General features: G+C 43.1%; 1 protein-coding gene across 1 annotated transcript in view; it reads left to right on the top strand.

The window, feature by feature from the left end:
* Positions 1 to 1,239: 1,239 nt before the first annotated feature.
* Positions 1,240 to 17,954, top strand: part of Taok1 (TAO kinase 1) — a 114,205-nt gene continuing 97,490 nt past the window's right edge. The window contains exon 1 of the mRNA XM_042691241.1: positions 1,240 to 1,895. The gene's annotated coding sequence lies outside the window, so the exon portion shown is untranslated. The remainder of the gene's footprint in view (positions 1,896 to 17,954) is intronic.

The following is a 17,954-nucleotide window of genomic DNA, read 5'->3' as shown; positions in this document are numbered from 1 at the left end:
TTTTTTTTTTTTCTCTTTTGGCTGGTCCTGGGGCTTCAACTCAGGGCTTGGGCTCTGTCCCTGAGCCTCTCTGTGCTCAAGGTTAGCACTCTACCACTTGAGCTACCGTTCCACTTCCGGCTTTTTCTGTTTATGTGGTACTAATCGAACCCAGGGCTTCATGCACGGTAGACAAGCACTCTACCACTAAGTCACATTCCCAGTCCCATGAACCACAATTTTTAAGATTACTTTAACTTTCCTCCCTCCCTCCCTTCCTTCTTTCTTCTGTTTTCTTCCTTTTTGTTCTTCTGTAGAAATACTATAAAAGTTTTATCCCCTGCCACAAAGTAGTAAGATATACCAGGTATCTGTGGCTCATTCCTGTAATCCTAGCTACTAAGGTCTGAGGATCACGAGTCCAAAACAGATCAGGAAGGAAAGTCCATGAGACTCTACCCATATTGCAATTAAGCACCAAAAAGGCCGGAAGTGGAGTTGTGGCTCAACTAGGGGAGCAAAGCACATTCCTAGGGCACAAAAGCTCAGGGAAAGTGCCCGGGGCCCTAAATTCAAGCCCAGATCCGATATTAAACGGGGGTGGGAGGAGGAAAAAGAAATGAGATAAATTCTACTTTTTCCCTAAAGGATAAATCAGGATACTTTAATTTTAAACTATTTTACTCAACCTACTAAATGCACAACTTTTGGAAGACACAAGGTGTCTTAATATGTACTTTCAAACCTTACTACCATTCCCCCAAATTAGTACTACACTATTAGATTCTCACAAGCTCAACTCCTTACTGATTATGCTGCCCAGTTCACCTCTAAGTTCCACAGAGGTGAACTAAGGAAGAGTAAGAGGTGTAGGAATGGAATATTCTACACTTCAGGGCAAAGTTTCACAATGGTCGGATTAGTAGGAGGCTGATGCTTTGGGGGGGAAAAAGGAAGTTGGTGGAATGCAGATAAGGTCTCCTCCATCAGATTTCTAGGGAGAAACGAATGCACCTGACGCCCGCGTGGCGCCCGCTCCGCGAGCGAGAGTACAGGTGAGGCTGGGCGGAGGCAAAATACTCCGGCCGCCCAGGCGGCTCCGCCCAGTTCAAGGATTCGCGCGCTCCCGCAAAGGCGCGCACACGCACGCCGTCGTGTCTCGCGCAGGGTCGGGCCTGTCAGGAGGGAAATCTCGCGAGATTGGAGACTGGGATGACTGTCGAGAGGAGGGGAGTGGTGTCGGGGAAAGGGGGGGAACAGGGCAGCGGCCGGGCTCTGTGGCTTCAGGGCTCGGAAGGAGAGAGGGAGGGTGGCAAGAGAGAGTGAGTCGGTGCCGCCGCTTGCCTGAGGAGAGAGGAAGGGTCCCGCTCGCCCTGAGACCTTGACGGGCCGAGAGCGCTTAAGCACCCGGGAACCTCTGAGGCCTCCCGGCCCCCAGGGACCCCGCCCCAGCCGCCCGCCGCCCGGCCCGCGGCCTCTCTTCCCTTTGTGAGCGCCCCCTTCCCAGGGGTGGTGGTGGTGGTGGCGGAGGGCTGAGTGGGGGGCCCGCCCGCGGACGGGCCGCGGCGGGGGCCCGAGAGGGCCTCGGCTGTGTGAGGACCGGAGGCGGCCGAGGCCCGGGCCGGTTCCCCCGAGGCGGCAGCGGCAGCTCCCGGCACTTCCCCGCGCCATCTTAGCTGAGCCCGAGGGCTTGAGGGCGCTTCCTCGACCCGAGTCGTCCCTTCGCCCCCCCGCCCCCCCTTCCCGCCCCTTGTCGCAGAGCTTGGGCAGGGCGGCTGGCTGGGGCTCCGGGGGTGGGGGGGCGGCGGTCTGTCGCCGGACCCCCTCCTCACTCCGCGGCCTCCAGCCTAGCTGCCACCGGAGCACTACGGGGGGCTGCGCCTGCCTTGGCGGCCGCAGACCTGTCGTCGGAAAGGGTAAGGGCACCTCTGCCTAGGGAAAAGGAGACTCGGAGGGGGGCGGGGAAATTCGGCCCACTCAGGCCTCTGGGTGGAAGAAGGGATGTGGGGGTGGGGTGTGTGCGTTGGGGGGGGGGGGAGGGAGACAAGGAGGGTCTGTGATTCTGTGGGTGGGGTGTAGAAGCTGGTGTGCTGGGCGCCCTCCTGTTTTGAAAGGGGCCAGAGCAATTAAATTCCTTTTTCCTGAGGGTCACCGGAAGGGGTGGTGGAAGGGGATGTTTCTAGGAAGGTGTGGCCCTAGTTGGGAGACTAGGTTGATGTTCACTCCGATTTAAAGGCGCGAGGTCCCTTTTCCTTCTGGTCCTCTGCTCCTCCCTGCTTCTTCTCCTTTGTACTGTCTGCATTCTTGGGAAGGAAGACTGCCCTGGATAGCCAGCTGGGTGGATTCTACTATCCCCCTCCACCCTCCACTCAGGGAATCTATACCCCTTTCTGAAGGGGTGCTTGAATAATTTCTCTCCCTCTCCCCTTCCCCCTTTCCCATCCTCTGGTCTACTGCAATGCTGCAGAAGGCCAAGTCAGTTTCTTCAGACACCGATCTATGTATACACTAAAGGGAGGGGGAACAGGAGAGGGAAGTAATGGCGTTTCCTTTGGAAAGGTTATTCCTTTTCCTTTGGTTTTACAATCGATAACAGTAACTTTCATGCTCTTCCCCAGAGATCTGTCCATGCGAAATATATTTGCATCTGTTGTTGTTGGGGATGATATATATGCCCTATGGAAAAGGATCCCTTTTCTGTTTTGGTGTCTCTTTTTGAGAGAGATCTGAATTGATTTTTTTTTTTTTTTGAGCAAGTTGAATTTTCGTTAGGTTTAACATAGAATAACTTTGTATCTTCTCATTCTATCCACCCTTTTTTTTTCTTTGTCTGGCTTTCTAAAGAATTATTAAAGATGATTACAGACATACTGATGAACATGCCCCTGGATTGTGAAACTTTAAGGTTAATATTTTGTATGACACATAGAAAGTTTATAAAAATTACTAGGTTACAGTCTTTTCTGTAGCGAGTGCTGTTTCTTAAGAAAGTGCAAAACGTTAATCTATCCAATTATGACATATCTATATGTATGTATCTATCTTATCTATCTTGGGTTTTCATTTGCCAGGCAGGAGCTGTACCACTTAAACAATTCCTCCATCCAGTCTTATGGTCTGATAATCTATATTCTGTACTGACCTGGTTTGCGGTAATTACTGGCTTTATTCTTAGTAGAGTGAAAATAACTAAATACAACGATTTTAGCAAGTGTGTTGCCAAATGGCTTTTGAGACCAAAAAAGTAGTCTTGAGTTGATGTATATCCTTTTTTTTTTTTTTTAAATGTTTAGATTTACTGAGTTTATTTTTAATTTTTTTTTTTTTTTTGGTCGGTCGTGGGGCTTGAATTCTGGGCCTGGGTGCTGTCCCTGAGCTCTTCAGCTCAAGTCTAGTGCTCTACCACTTGAGCCACAGCACCACTTCTGGCTCTTTTCTGCTTATGTGGTGCTGAGGAATCAAACCCAGGGCATCATGCTTGTGAGGCAAGCATTGTACCACTGAGCCACCTTCCCAGCCCCTATTGAATATATCTTTATTGGTGTGTTGCATTTTGAAACCTGTTTGAATAAGATGTTAGCAATAGTGATGACACTAATTTAATTTCTGTCATATAATTTCATGATTTTGTTGCAGTTTTATTATGTTTTCCTCACAAATGGAATTCTCTATGTCTTTATTTCTTTTGATGTTCATCTCATTTTATTGAATTTGACTCTTCATAACAGAGTTGTACACTTTAATATGTAGAGTTGTTCTAGGCATCTAAACTGTCACAAAGCCTAATTCTCTGTATTATGGTTTGTTGTTGGGAATGAATTAATATATACTTGCATGTGTAAACCTAAGCATGTAGCTCAGTAAAGTAACAGCGTTTATCTTAGAAAGATATACAAAGAGAATTTATCCATAAAGGCTATAGAAATTCAGGATGTACATAGGATATAGGCAATTACTTGCTCTATTTCAGCATATAAGGTCTGTTGTTTAGGACAGATAAAAAAAAAACAACAAAGCTTTTCCATAGTTGGCAGAACTCTACCTAAAATTGATAAAAGTATGTTGATGATCAAAAGGATAAATTCATTATGAAGGAAAAACTGTCTAAGGGTTATTTCAGATAACCTCTGGTGCCATTGTCAGAATATTCAGAGCTCGCCAGTGTTGATTCCAGATTAGTGTGGCACTTCTTGTGTTCCTAAATAGTTCATCTACAAAATGGCAGCGATCACTTCCTGTTCTTTCACAACTGGCTCTTTCTCTAGATTCCCTTTAAATGACTTAATTTTTGGCATGCTGGTATCTGATTTGTTAATTTGGTTATAATTCTAATGTTTTATACATGAAGGAATTTGTAAGAACCAATTGGTTTAGAGGGCTTTAATAGTCTTGGAGTACTTTGACAGTAATAAAACGTTACATTCAAATGAAAAGATAGTATCTCAGGTTTAAACTCAGTACTTTTTTTGCTAATTACCATGATGGGACTCAAACCTGGGAAGCACTCTATCTATATTATAGAAAATATAGACTTTTGGAGAATTTGGAACTGTTTGTTAACATAAAATAAGTGTTTGAGTTTATCCAGGCATATCATGACATTTGGTCTCATTATGAAAGAAATTGATTAGTTATTAGATAACAGAAATATTTAATGCTTTTAACTAATTGCAAGTATTTCACACAAAGATGTCAGCAAACTTTACCAAAAGCAGAACAATTATTCTAGTGCCTTCAGGTAGACAGACCAAGACAAGTTTCTCCACTAGTAAAATGCTGGGTCTCAGGCAAAGAGAAAAAAAAAGGAAAAGATGAGAAACTACTTTTTTTAATTAGAAAGGAAAATGTCCTGTAGTAGGGAAATTTGTTAGCCAGATGAAGTTGGGGTATTTCATTGTTTGCATAGCTTTTTTTTCTTTTTTGGTCGGTCATGGGGACTGAACTGTGGGCCTGGGCGCTGTCCTTCAGCTCTTCAGCTCAAGGCTAGTGCTCTACCACTTGAGCCAGAGCGCCACTTCCAGCTTTTTCTGCTTACGTGGTACTGAGGAATCAAACGCAGGGCCTCCTGCATCCAAGGCAAGCACTCTACCACTGAGCCATCTTCCCAGCCCTGCGTAGCTTTTTTGATCATACTGATTATACATGCTAATATATTATAAACAGGTTAGAGATAGCTACTATTTTTTAAGAATGGGATAGTTTTTTTTTTGTTTGTTTGTTTTTTTGGTCGGTCGTGGGGCTTGAACTCTGGGCCTGGGCGCTGTCCCTCAGCTCTTCAGCTCAAGGTGAGCGCTCTACCACTTGAGCTACAGCGCCACTTCCGGTTTTCTGGTGGTTTATTGGAGATAGGAGTCTCACGGTCTCTCCTGCCCCGGCTGGCTTTGAACCGCGATCCTCAGATCTCAGCCTCCTGAGTAGCTAGGATTACAGGCGTGAGCCACCAGCGCCCGGCTAGTTTTTGTTTTTGTGGGTCATGGGGCTTGAACTCTGGGCCTGGGCGCTGGTCCTGAGCTCTTCAGCTCAAGGTGAGTGCTCTACTACTTTAAGCCACATAGCCACTTCTGGTTTTCTGGTGGTTTATTGGAAGTAAGAGTCTCACGGACTTTGCTGCCCGGTCTGGCTTTGAACTATGATCCTCAGATCTCAGCCTCCTGAGTAGCTAGCATTACAGGAATGAGCCACCAAAGCCCAGTGAATGGGATAGTTTTAAAAGAAAATAGTGTTTGCTTAGCATGAACAAGGCTATGGGTTTGATCCTCAGCATCAAAAAAAATTGTTGATAAATGAATTTTTGTTTTTGTAATATGTATTAGCTAATTTGGCAACTTGAAATAAGTTTCACAATAACTTATTACTATGGCAAAATGTTATACCAAACCTCTGAATAATAGATAATAAAATAGTGATGTTTCCCTCCTCCTCCCCCCCACCCCCCCATCATGGACCTAGAACTCTGGGCCTGGGCACTGTCCCTCAGCTTTTAGCTCAAGGTGAGCACTGTACTACTTGAGCCACAGTGCCACTTCTGGTTTTCTGGTGGTTAATTGGAGATAAGAGTCTCATGGACTTTCCTGCCCGGACTGGCTTTGAACCATGATCCTCAGATCTCAGCATCCTGAGTAGCTAAGATTATAGGTGTGTGCCACCGGGTGTCCAGCTTGCTTTTTTTTTTTTTTTTTTTAAATTCAGTGCTTTTAGTATTGGAATACGTTTGAATTTTTTGGGAGGAGGGCTATATGCAGAGAAAAATGGGGTTTATGAAATTGTTCATTTTTATCAACACAGATGGACTTTGTTTGGAATTTCTGTAGTTTGAGAACTTTAAATAGGAATCAAATAACTTTAATTTTTGGTTGAACTTGGAATACAGATTTGTAATTGTGTGTGCTGGTATTGAGATTTGAACTCAGAACCTATTCTTTCCTTTGTCTTTTTGCTCACAGCTGGTGCTTTACCACTTGGGTTATAGTTCCAGTCTGGCACTTTACTTGTAAACTGGAATTAGAATCTTGTAGACTTTTCTTCCCAGGCTAGTTTCAAACAGAGATCCTCTAGATTTCAGCTTTTGGAGTAGCTGGCCACTTGGAACAAAGGTTTTTGTTGTTGTTATTCTCATCCTGGGGCTTGAATTAAAGACCTGGGTGCTGTCCCAGAGCTTTTGTGCTCAAGGCTAGTGCTCTACCATTTGAGTCATAGCTTTACTTCTGGCTTTTTGGGTATTTAATTGGTGATAAGAGTCTCATAAGACTTCCTTGCCAGGGCTGGCTTTGAACTGCCAACCAGATGTCAAGCCTCCTGAGTAGCTAGGATTACAGGGATGAGCCACCAGTTCCCAGCCCAGAACACAGATTTTTAAATACAGGTAATCTTTCAAAATTTTACAGTAAAGCTGGGCTCAAGCCTATAATCCTAGCTACTCAGGAGGAGATCAAGAGGATTGTTCAAATCCAGCCCAGGCAAAATGTTTGAGAGATTGCATGGGGTGGGGGGGTGTTGGGGGGGAGCTGGTTGCTCTGATGTGTAGCTGTTATCCCAGATGTGGGTAAATGCAAATAGAAGACCTAGTGTCTAGCCTGCTCCCAGTATAAATGGCAAGACCCTATTCAAACAATAAGCAAAAAAGGTTGGTATGACTCAAGTCATAGAACACCCGCCTGTAAGGCACAAAGCTTAGTTTAAACCCAGTTGTGCCCTAGCCTGCCTCCCCCAGACCCAGAAAAACTTATTAGCCTCACAGTATTTTACATTCCATCTAATATAAACAACCGGTTTAACTAGGCCCTGAGTTTAAGCCCCAGTACCTCTACATACTTTTTTTTTTTGGTTGGTTGTCGGGCTTGAACTCTGGACCTGGGCGCTGTCCCTGTGCTCTTCATTTTAAGACTAGAAAGGTACCACTTAAACCACAATACCACTTCTGGTTTTCTGGTAGCTAATTGGAGATATGAGTCTCACAGACTTTGCTGCCCAGGTGGCTTGGAACCGTGAGCCTCAGATCTCAGCCTCTTGAGTAGCTAGGATTACAGGCATGAGCCATTGGCACCCGATTATACATTTTTTTTTTAAACCTGGATGGGAATTCAGCTCAATGTGGAGCAGTTGGCTAGGAAGCCCTGAGTTCTATCTTCAGTTACTACAAAACAGATGAATACATGTGTCACTGCTGAACAGTTGTGAAACTACATGTCTTTTTCTGTGTGTATGTGTATGTGTATTTGTATATACCAGGGCTTGAACTCAGGGCTTTATGCTTTTGCTTATCATTTTTGCTCAAGGCTGGCACTCTTATCATTTGAACCATAACTCCATCTCTAAAACTGGAGGTCTTTATATTCAAATTTTATCACTTTTTTTTTCCTATGGTGGAGATCCAACTTAGGGTCTTGCCCATATTAAGTACTTGTGGTACCATTGAGATATATTCTCAAATTAGTCACTCTTTTCTTTTTTTTTGGGGGGGGGGTCTGGTCGTGGGGCCTGAACTCTGGGCCTGGGCGCTGCCCTTCAGCTCTTCAGCTCAAGGCTAGCACTCTACCACTTGAGCCCCAGCGCCACTTCCGGCTTTTTTCTTGTTTACTATGTGGTGCTGAGGAATCGAACCCAGGGCCTCAGGCATGCAAGGCAAGGGCTCTACCACTGAGCCACCTTCCCAGACCCATCAAATTAGTCACTCTTATTTGGTGTTTCTGTTGTGCCTTCCACCAAACTATAAATTGTAACTTTGTATCTCAAAATAAAGTTTTAAATAAAAATTTATTTCCACATTTAGAACATGACTGTACCGTCTTAAAGAAAATGATTTAAAATTATTAAAACGAAGCCCAGCGCTAGTGGCCCACTCCTGTAATCCTAGCTACTTAGGAGGCTAAGATCTGAGGATTGCAGTTCAAAGTTAGCCCAGGCAGGAAAGTCCATGAGACTCTTATCTCCAATTAACCACCAGAAAACTAGAAGTGCCGCTGTGGTTCACTAAGTGGTAATGTGCTCCCCTTGAGCTGAAAAGCTCAAGGACAGTGCCCAGGTCCAGAGAGTTCAAGCCCCACGACTGACCAAAAAAAAAGATTAAAAAGAAAAAAAAAATGCTTGAGCCACCAGTGCCCAGCCATTTAATTTTTTCTTTTTCTTTCTTTCTTTTTTTGTACTTTTTTATTGTAAAAATACTGCTCAGAGAGGTTACAATTACATGAGCAAGGTAGTGAGTAAGTAATGAGTATATTTCCTATCAAGCATTGTTGCCTCCTCCTTTGTTTTTCCCCTATCATCCCTTCCCTCTTTCTTTTTTTTTTTTTGTGAATACTACATTCTATATACTGATGTTACCAAAGTAGGGTCATTTAAGACATATACTTTGTTGCTGGACACTGGTAGCTCACTAAGTGGTAATGTGCTCCCCTTGAGCTGAAAAGCTCAGGGATAGCTCCCAGGCCCAGAGTTCAAGCCCTGCGATTGACCAAAAAAAAAGATTAAAAAGAAAAAAAAAATGCTTGAACCACCAGTGCCCATTTAATTTTTTTCTTTTCTTTTTCTTTCTTTGTTTTTTCTTTTTTCTCTTTTTGAATGCTACATTCTATATATACTGATGTTACCAAAGTAGGGTCATTTAAGACATATACTTTGTTGCTGGGCACTGGTAGCTCATGCCTTTACCCTTAGCCACTCAGGAGGATGAGATCTGAGGATTGTGGTTTGAAGCCAGGCTGGGCAGGAAAGCCCATGAGACTATTACCTCCACTTAACTACTTGAGCTGTGGCTCAAATATAGAGTGCTTACTTTGAGTACAACAGCTCAGGGACACCACACAGGCCAAAAGTTCAGGCCCCAGGACTGGCACCCCCGTAAAAAAAGAGATAACGAGAATAAATACATTGTAATGTGCTAGGTTTCTCATCCATGGCAGCATCAGTATTTTGGACAGGACATTTCATTGTTATGGGGATCTCTATGCTGTACATTTCAGGGTTTATTTTTCAGTTTTCCTGGCTTTTACCTATGGTGCCCAGTTTTAAGCCCTTCTGTACTGACCACCAAAAATGCCACACTTAGCCAGGCACTGGTGGCTCACGCCTGTAATCCTAGCTACTCAGGAGGCTGAGATGTGAGGATCACGGTTCAAAGCCAGCCCAGGCAGGAAAGTCCATGAGACTCTTATCTCTAATAAACCACTAGAAAACTGGAAGTGGTGTTGTGGCTCAAGCGGTAAAGAGAGCTCGTCTTGAGCTGAAGAGCACAGGGACAACACCCAGGCCCAGAGTTCAAGCCCCATGACGGACCAAAAAAAAAAAAAGCCTCCCTTGCTAGGTACTGATGGCTCAAGTTTGTAATCCTAGCTACTCAAGAGACTGAAACCTGAGGATCATGGTTCAAAGCCAACCCAGGCAGACAAATCTTGGAGAATCTTATCTCCAACTAAAAAGTTGGAAGTGGAGGTATGGTTCAAGTTACCAAGTGCCATCCCTGAGCAAAAAAGCCAAGCAAGAACTTGAGGCCCTGAGTTCAAGCCTCCACACACAGAAATGCTTCCCAACATTGCCAAATTGTAAGAGGAGCAAAATCACTCCTAATTAAAAACCACTGGTATAGTGAATGTTGAGGTAGCAAGTAGAATGTATAAAGAACAAGCTATATGCTACAGGGAGAGTAGACTTAAGTGTATGAGATAGATTTTTGAGGGTGTGAGATTTTATATGGGATTTGAAAAATGTAGTAGTAGAACTACATACCTTAAGAAGATCAGTATCTAAAAGGATTTTTTGGGTAGATACTTGGTTAAATGGGAACTGGAAAGGTGCTTTTGGGCAATGTCCTTTATTTTTTTAATTGTTGGAGATATAATACAGCAAAGTGTTGCAAAGTCTGTTGAATTCTCTTTTTTATACTTTTTATTGTATAAATACTGTATAGAGGGGTTACAGTTACATGAGCAAGGTAATGAGTACATTTCTTATCAAGCATTGTTGCCTCCTCCTTGGTCTGTTGAATTCTTGTTGGTGGGTATGTTCATGTAACTCAAAATAGAACATGTTATTTATTTATTAATTATTTTTTTGCCGGTCCTGGGGCTTGGTCTCAGGGCCTGAGCTCTGTCCCTGGGCCTCTTTGTGCTCAAGGTTAGCACTCTACCACTTGAGCTACAGTGCCACTTCAGCTTTTTCTGTTTATGTGGTATCAAGGAATCAAACCCAGGGCTTCATGCATGATAAGCAATCATGCTACCACTAAGCCTCCCAGCCCTCAAAATAGAACATTTATGACCTTTTTTTTTTTTTTTTTTAAATCGGTTGTGGGGCCTGAACTCTGGGCCTGGGCACTGTCCCTCAGCTCTTCAGCTCAAAGCTAGCACTCTACCACTTGAGCCACAACGCCACTTTCGGCTTTTTCTGCTTTATGTGGTGCTGAGGAATTGAAGCCAGGGCCTCATGCATGCAAGGCATGCACTCTACCACTGAGCCACCTTCCCAGCCTTATGACACTTTTCATACTTTCTCCTTTCTTTTTTTCATCTTCAGTACTGGAGATTGAACTGGGGTCTTATGTTTGCTCAACAATAGGGGCTTTTCCTTCCTCCCCCCTCCATTCCTGGGGCTTGAACTCAGGGCCTGGGCCCTATCCCTGAGCTTTGCTCCACCACTTGAGCCATAGTGCCACTTCCGTCCTTTTCTGTGTATGTGGTACTGAGGAATCGAACCCAGGTCTCTACCACCAAGCTACATTCCCAGCCCCATAGTTTTTTCTTGAAGAGACATTATATTGTGCTTCTTGATAGGAAAATTATATAAAACCAAGGGTGTGGTAAGATCAGATGTTTTAAAAATACTGCTCTGATGGTATGGTGATGAATAGTTATATAGAAATTAGATGTTTTAACATATAGAGGAAGATTACAGAAGTCTAAGGACTAGGGTTGACATGATATACTTGAAAGAGATTAAGGCAGAAAAATTAATGCAATTTTGGATTTACTATTTGTAGGAGAATGGACATGTTGAGAGTGATTATTTTGCAAGGGACTAAGAGAATCATTTTGGCTTTGGCTGTGTATCATTCAGGAGATAACTAAGTTATCTTGTAGTAACAAAAGCTTTTTCAGTAGGGTTCTTTTTTTTTTTTTTTTTTTGTCTCCTGGTCCTGGGGCTTGAACTCTGGTCGTGGGAGCTGCCCCTGAGCTTTGGTGCTCAAGGCTAGTGCTCTATCACTGAGCCACAGTGCCACTTCCGGTTTTCTGGTGGTTAATTGGAAATAAGAGTCTCATAGCCAGGTGCTGGTGGCTCACACCTGTAATCCTAGCTGCTCAGGAAGTTGAGATCTGAGGATTGTTGTTCAAAGCCATCCTGGGCAGTAAAGTCTATTAGGCTCTAATCTCCAATAAGCCACCAGAAGACCAAAAGTGGTGCTGTGGCTCAAAGTGGTAGAGCACTAGCCTTGAATGAAAACACGTGGGACAATGCCCAAACCGAGTTCAAGTACCAGGACCAACAAAAAACAAACCAAAAAGAGTCTCTTGGACTTTCCTGGCTAGCTTTAAACCAGGATCCTTAGATATCACCCTCCTGAGTAGCTAGGATTACAGCCACCAAAACCTTGGAAGTATTCTTTTTTCTTTTTTTTTGTCTTTTTCTTTTTTTGTCGGTCATAGGGTTGGACTCTAGGCTTGAGTACTCTCCCTGAACTTTTTTTTTTGGTTGGTGTTTATGAGGCTTGAACTCTGGGCCTGGCCACTGACCCTAAGCTCTTCCGCTCAAGGCTAGCTCTCTACTACTTAAAGCAACAGTGTCACTTCCAATTTTCTGGTGGTTAATTGGAGATAAGGGTCTCACAGATTTTGCTGACTTTGAATTGTGATCCTCATATATCAGCCTCCTGAGTAGCTAGGATTACAGGCATGAGCCACCAGTGCCCAGCTGTAATTTTTTTCTTACTGTAATTACTTGTTTTAGCCTTTTAACAGGACTATAATTTTTGTATCCTTCCTTTTTAAAGAGGCTAGTATAGGACATGTAGCACTAATTTTTCAATGGACCCTCATTGAATTTTTTTTTTCTTTTCTTTTTTTTTTTTTTTTGGGTCTGGTCGTGGGGCCTGAACTCTGGGCCTGGGCGCTGTCCCTCAGCTCTTCAGCTCTACCACTTGAGCCACAGCACCACTTCCGGCTTTTTTCTTTTTGCTTATGTGGTGCTGAGGAATCGAACCCAGGGCCTCATGCATTGCAAGGCAAGCACTCTACCACTGAGCCACCTTCCCAGCCCCTCTCACTGAATTTTGAAAGCATAAGTTCTTGTAAGTGTTGGTTAGTAGCCAGAAAGCATAGATAAATTGGCAGTGAACTAGAACCACTACTTATAAAACTGTGAGACACTGGACACTAGTGACTGATTCAGGCCTGTAAACTTAGCTACTCAGGAGGCTGAGGTATGAGGAGTACAGTTCAAAGCCAGCCTTAGCAGGAAAGTCCATGATATTCTTTTTTTTTTTTTTTTTTGGGTCCGGTCGTGGGGCCTGAACTCTGGGCCTGGGTGCTGTCCCTCAGCTCTTCAGCTCAAGGCTAGTGCTCTACCACTTGAGCCACAGCGCCACTTCTGGCTTTTTTCTTTTTGCTTATGTGGTGCTGAGGAATCGAACCCAGGGCCTCGAGCATGCAAGGCAAGTGCTCTACCACTGAGCCACCTTTCCAGCCCTCTTTATCTCTAATTAGCCACAAAAAATTGAGAAGTGGAGCTGTGGTTCAAGTGGTAGAATGCCAGCATTAAGCAAAAAAAGTTAAGGGACAGGCGGACAGGCCTGTAATCCTAGCTACTTAGGAGGCTGAGATCTGAGGATCATGGTTCAAAGCCAGCCCAGGCAGCAAAGTCTGTGAGACACATCTCTAATAAACCACCAGAAAACTTAAGCTGAAGGGCTCAGGGACAGTGCCTAGGCCCAGAACTCAAGCCCCATAACTGGGGGGGCCGGGGGGGGGGGAAGTTCAGGGACAGCGCTTAGGACCTGATTTCAAGCCCCTGTACTAAAATAAATAAATAAACAAACAAATAAATAAAACTACAAGAAGTAAAAGGTATAATACAAGTCTATAGACGTATATAAATCTTGAGGCTGTCTCATCACATTAGACTGAAACTGGATGGAAAGAATCATTGAGATAATATTAGGTGACAATGCTCTCCCCCATCTCAATTTGTTTGGGTTACAATAAGTCTGTGAATTTAAGATTGTATGAAATTTTTTTATGTATACCTAGGTGCATTTTTCTTGGTTTGGAATCCATGACATAGTTGGATTAAGAATTACTAAAAATCGGGCTGGGAAGGTGGCTCAGTGGTAGAGCGCTTGCCTTGTATGTCTGAGGCTCTGGGTTCGATTCCTCAGCACCACATAAGCAAAAAGAAAAAAGCCGGAAGTGGCGCTGTGGCTCAAGTGGTAGAGTGCTAGCCTTGAGCTGAAGAGCTGAAGGACAGGGCCCAGGCCCAGAGTTCAAGCCCCATGACCGGACCCAAAAAAAAAAAAAGAATTACTAAAAATCTTTAAAAAGTAAGTCTTTAAGTAATTGTACAAAGACAGAAAAGGGATGATTTCCTCACAGTCATTGCTATTCATAATGGTAAGCTTGAGTCAACAAGAAAATATTATTTTCAGTGTGCTTTGCCTTACAAAAGGAACATGACTATGTCCCTTTTATAGTTAATATACTTGGGAAATATTTCTGTCCAAAATGGCTAAAATAAGCATTTTAAAAATTCACTTTATTTTCTAAATGTTATTTTTTTGTGGGGTGGTGGCTGAATCTATGGCCTTTGTGCTTGCTAGGCCAGTTCTTTCTCCCTGAGGTATACCCTCAGTTCTCAAATTACATTTTTTTTTTCTTGGTTGGTCATAGGGCTTGAATTCTGGGCCTGGCCACTGTCCCTGAGCTCTTCAGCTCAAGACCAGCACTCGACCACTTGAACCACAGTGCTGCTTCCCATTTTCTGGTGGTTAATTGGAGATAAAAGTCTCACGAACTTTTCTGCCCAGGCTGGCTTTGAACTGTGGTCCCCAGATCTCAGCTTTCTGAGTAGCTAGGATTACAGGCGTGAGCCACCGGTGCCCAGCTATACCTTTTTTTTGTTGTTGTTGTTGGTCGTGGGGCTTGAACTCTGGGCTTGGACGCTGTTCCTGCACTCTTCAGCTCAAGGCAAGCTTGCTCTACCACTTGAGCCACAGCGCCACTTCCAGTTTTCTAGTAGTTTATTGGAGATAAGAGTCTCACGGACTTTTCTGCCTGGGCTGGCTTTGAACCGTGATCCTCAGATCTCAGCCTCCTGAGTAGCTAGGATTACAGGCGTGAGCCACTGGTGCCTGGCTTCAGCTATACCATTTTTTTTTTTTAAATTGTGAAAATACCTTACAGAGGGGTTACAATTACATGGGCAAGGTAATGAGTGCATTTCTTGTCAAGCATTGTTGCCTCCTCCTTTGTTTCCCCATACCATCCCTTCCCATCTCCTCCCCCTACCCCCACCCCCAGCTATACCATTTTTTTTTTTGGGGGGGTCCGGTCCTGAGGCCTGAACTCTGGGACCTGGATGCTGTCCCTGAGCTCTTCAGCTCAAGGTTAGCGCTCTACCACTTGAACCACAGCGCCACTTCCGGCTTTTTTCTTATGTGGTGCTGAGGAATCGAGCCCAGGGCCTCATGCATGCAAGGCAAGCGCTCTACCACTGAGCCACCTTCCCAGCCCTATACCATTTTTAAATGAACAATTCATTCATATTTAGTTTATTCACAGTGTTGTATACTTTGTCTGTGCTGATGGTGAGACTTGAACTTAAGACCTCACCTATTTCTCAGCTTTTCACTCATGGTTGTTTTATCATTTGAACTATGGCTCCATTTCTTCCTTTTTGCTTTATGGATTTGTCTGCCTGGGCTGGCTCTGAGCCATACTTTTCAGATCTCAGCCTTCTGAGATGTAGGAATAAGCCACTGGTGCCAATAGTGCATGTATATCTGTGTGTGCGTGCACGTGTGTGTGTGTGTGTGTGTGTTTTAATTGTTGCTGTTGCTGGTACTAGGGCTTGAACTAAGAGCCTGGACACTGTCCTTGAGCTTTTGTGCTTAAGTCTAGTGCTCTGCCACTTGAGCCATAGCTCTACTTCCAGCTTACTATAGTTAGTTGGAGATAAGAATGTCATAGATTTTCCTTCCTGGGCTAGTTTTGCACCGCCACACTCATATATTATCCTCCTGACTAGGATTAGGTGTAAGCCAATGGCATGTGGCTTTATTGTTCTTATGTATGTGTTAACAGACAAACTCTAATAGAGTACATGGTTATGTTGCTGAAACAAGTTGACTCCATGGGTTTGATTATGAACTCTGACAAACAGAAAAAAAGTTGATTTAAGCTCAGTTCTGTAATACCAGATCCTTGAGATGCAGAGATAGGGAGGTTTTGATTTGAGGCCAGCATAGTCAAAAATTCATGACAACCAGGAGTTGGGCATGGTGGTGATACAGGCCTGTCATCCCAGCAATGTTGGAGGCTAAGATTAGCATGGCAGGATTATGGTTCCAGACTAGCTTAGGCAACGAAGTTTGTTCAGACACCATCTCAATAGAAAAAGTTAGGGGACATATCACATCATCATCATCATCATCATCATCTTGATCCTGGTGCTTGAATTCTGCATGTTATCCCTGAGCCTCTTTATGCTCAAGGCTCACACTGTACCACATGAGCCACAGCATCAACCACTTTTTTAAAAAAATTTTTATTGTAAAGATACTATACAGAGGGTTACAGTTACATGAGTAAGGTAATGAGTACACTTCCTATTGAGCATTGTTACCCCCTCCATTGTTTTCCCCCACTGTCCCTTCCCTTCCTACCTTCCCCGAGGTTCTCTTTTTTTTTTTAATTGTGATTAAGTAATTACATAATTTCCCAAATTTCACAGTATTGTGGAATAATGATGCTCATTTAAAGTCACAAGTTCATTCTAACTTTTCTAGAGCAAATTGTCTTATCACGGTCTATAACATATAACGGTGTACACATATACACCATACATGTGATCAGCAGCATGGGGATATTTAGTAGTGGTATCAACCACTTTTTTGAGTGGTTTATTGGAAATAACAAGTCTCACAGACTTTCCTGCCCAGGCTGTCTTTGAACCATGATCTTCGAATCTCAGCCTTCTGAGTAGCTAGGATTACAAGTGAGGGCCTTGACAGTTCGATCCTTTTTATATTGGTTCTCCCCTTACATGCTGTAGCATATTCCCTTCTCTCTTTTTCTCTTTTCTTCTACATTTGAAGATTGAATCCAGGGCCTTGGTTATACTAACAAGTACTCTGGTCACTGAGCTACATCCTCAGGCATACTGCTGTTTTTAAAGTGTGTTTTGAGTAATCTACTCTGCTGTTAATTTAGCCCTACTAAGACATGCTATTTTTGAGATCGGTACTGCTCCAGGCCCTCAAGGACTTTCCATCAGTGTTTTCAAGTAGAAAGCCAATAACTGTGGAACCTCTTGCCTTGTGTCTGAAAAGCAATTTTATATTTTTCCAGTTGTAATATTATTCCTGAGAAGCAGAAGTTGATTTCAAGTTTATATACATTATTTCACAAACATTGTGGGTGTTTTAGATTTTATATTAGTTTATATGGTCAGCATTTTGACATTATTATCTACTGTGAAGACATGTAATAGTAACATGTTTATTATGAATATAGATCCATGTTTTTATGAATCCTGGGTAAGTTTGTATCCTTAATATGCTTGTTTGGCAGTTTATCATAATAGTTTGTATCCCAAGTATGGGAGTTTTAAAAAATGAACTCATTTAGTTTATAATTACCTAGTTTAATAAAATTAAATATTAATCTACTTAGTACCTCAGTAGTTTAGAGCCATTGCTTTATCTTAGGAAAAAATAACATCATTTAGAATAATTGCACATTATTCTTTTATGAAAACGGAGCTATTATTTTTATAGGCATAATTACTATTATGATAATATAAATGATTCATTGAATAGAAGTTGTAGTTTAGAGGTTTGCTTAGCTTGTTGGTATTCCTTGCTGGCATTTTAAAAGCCTTTAAGCTTATTTATTTACTTTTATGAGATGGTCTCTCTATCTAGTCGTAGTCATGATCCTCCTGCTTCCTGAGCTAGAATTACAAATATATCTACCATACTTGGCTAACTGGACCTCCAGCTTGCTTGCCTGTCTTGCTAGCTTGGCTGGTGCTCTACACTGGAGCCATGTCTCTAGTTCTAGTTTTTGCTGGTTATTTAGGAGTCTCATAGACTTTTTGTCTGGGCTGGCTTTGAATAGCAATACTTTAGATCTGACTCCTGAGTAGTTAGGATTACAGGCCTGAGCCCCCAGAACCTGGACAAACTTAACTTTTTTCAGTTTGTATATTGTATAAAATGTTGATTCAAAACTGAGTTATTCATCACATTGAGAAACAGGGACTATCATAGTTGC

The sequence above is a fragment of the Dipodomys spectabilis genome, unplaced genomic scaffold, assembly GCF_019054845.1.
Source record: "Dipodomys spectabilis isolate Male_0828 unplaced genomic scaffold, ASM1905484v1 ptg000004l, whole genome shotgun sequence".
Taxonomy (NCBI): domain Eukaryota; kingdom Metazoa; phylum Chordata; class Mammalia; order Rodentia; family Heteromyidae; genus Dipodomys; species Dipodomys spectabilis.
The sequence above is the reverse complement of the archived record's forward strand: the minus strand, read 5'-3'. Positions and strand labels throughout refer to the sequence as shown.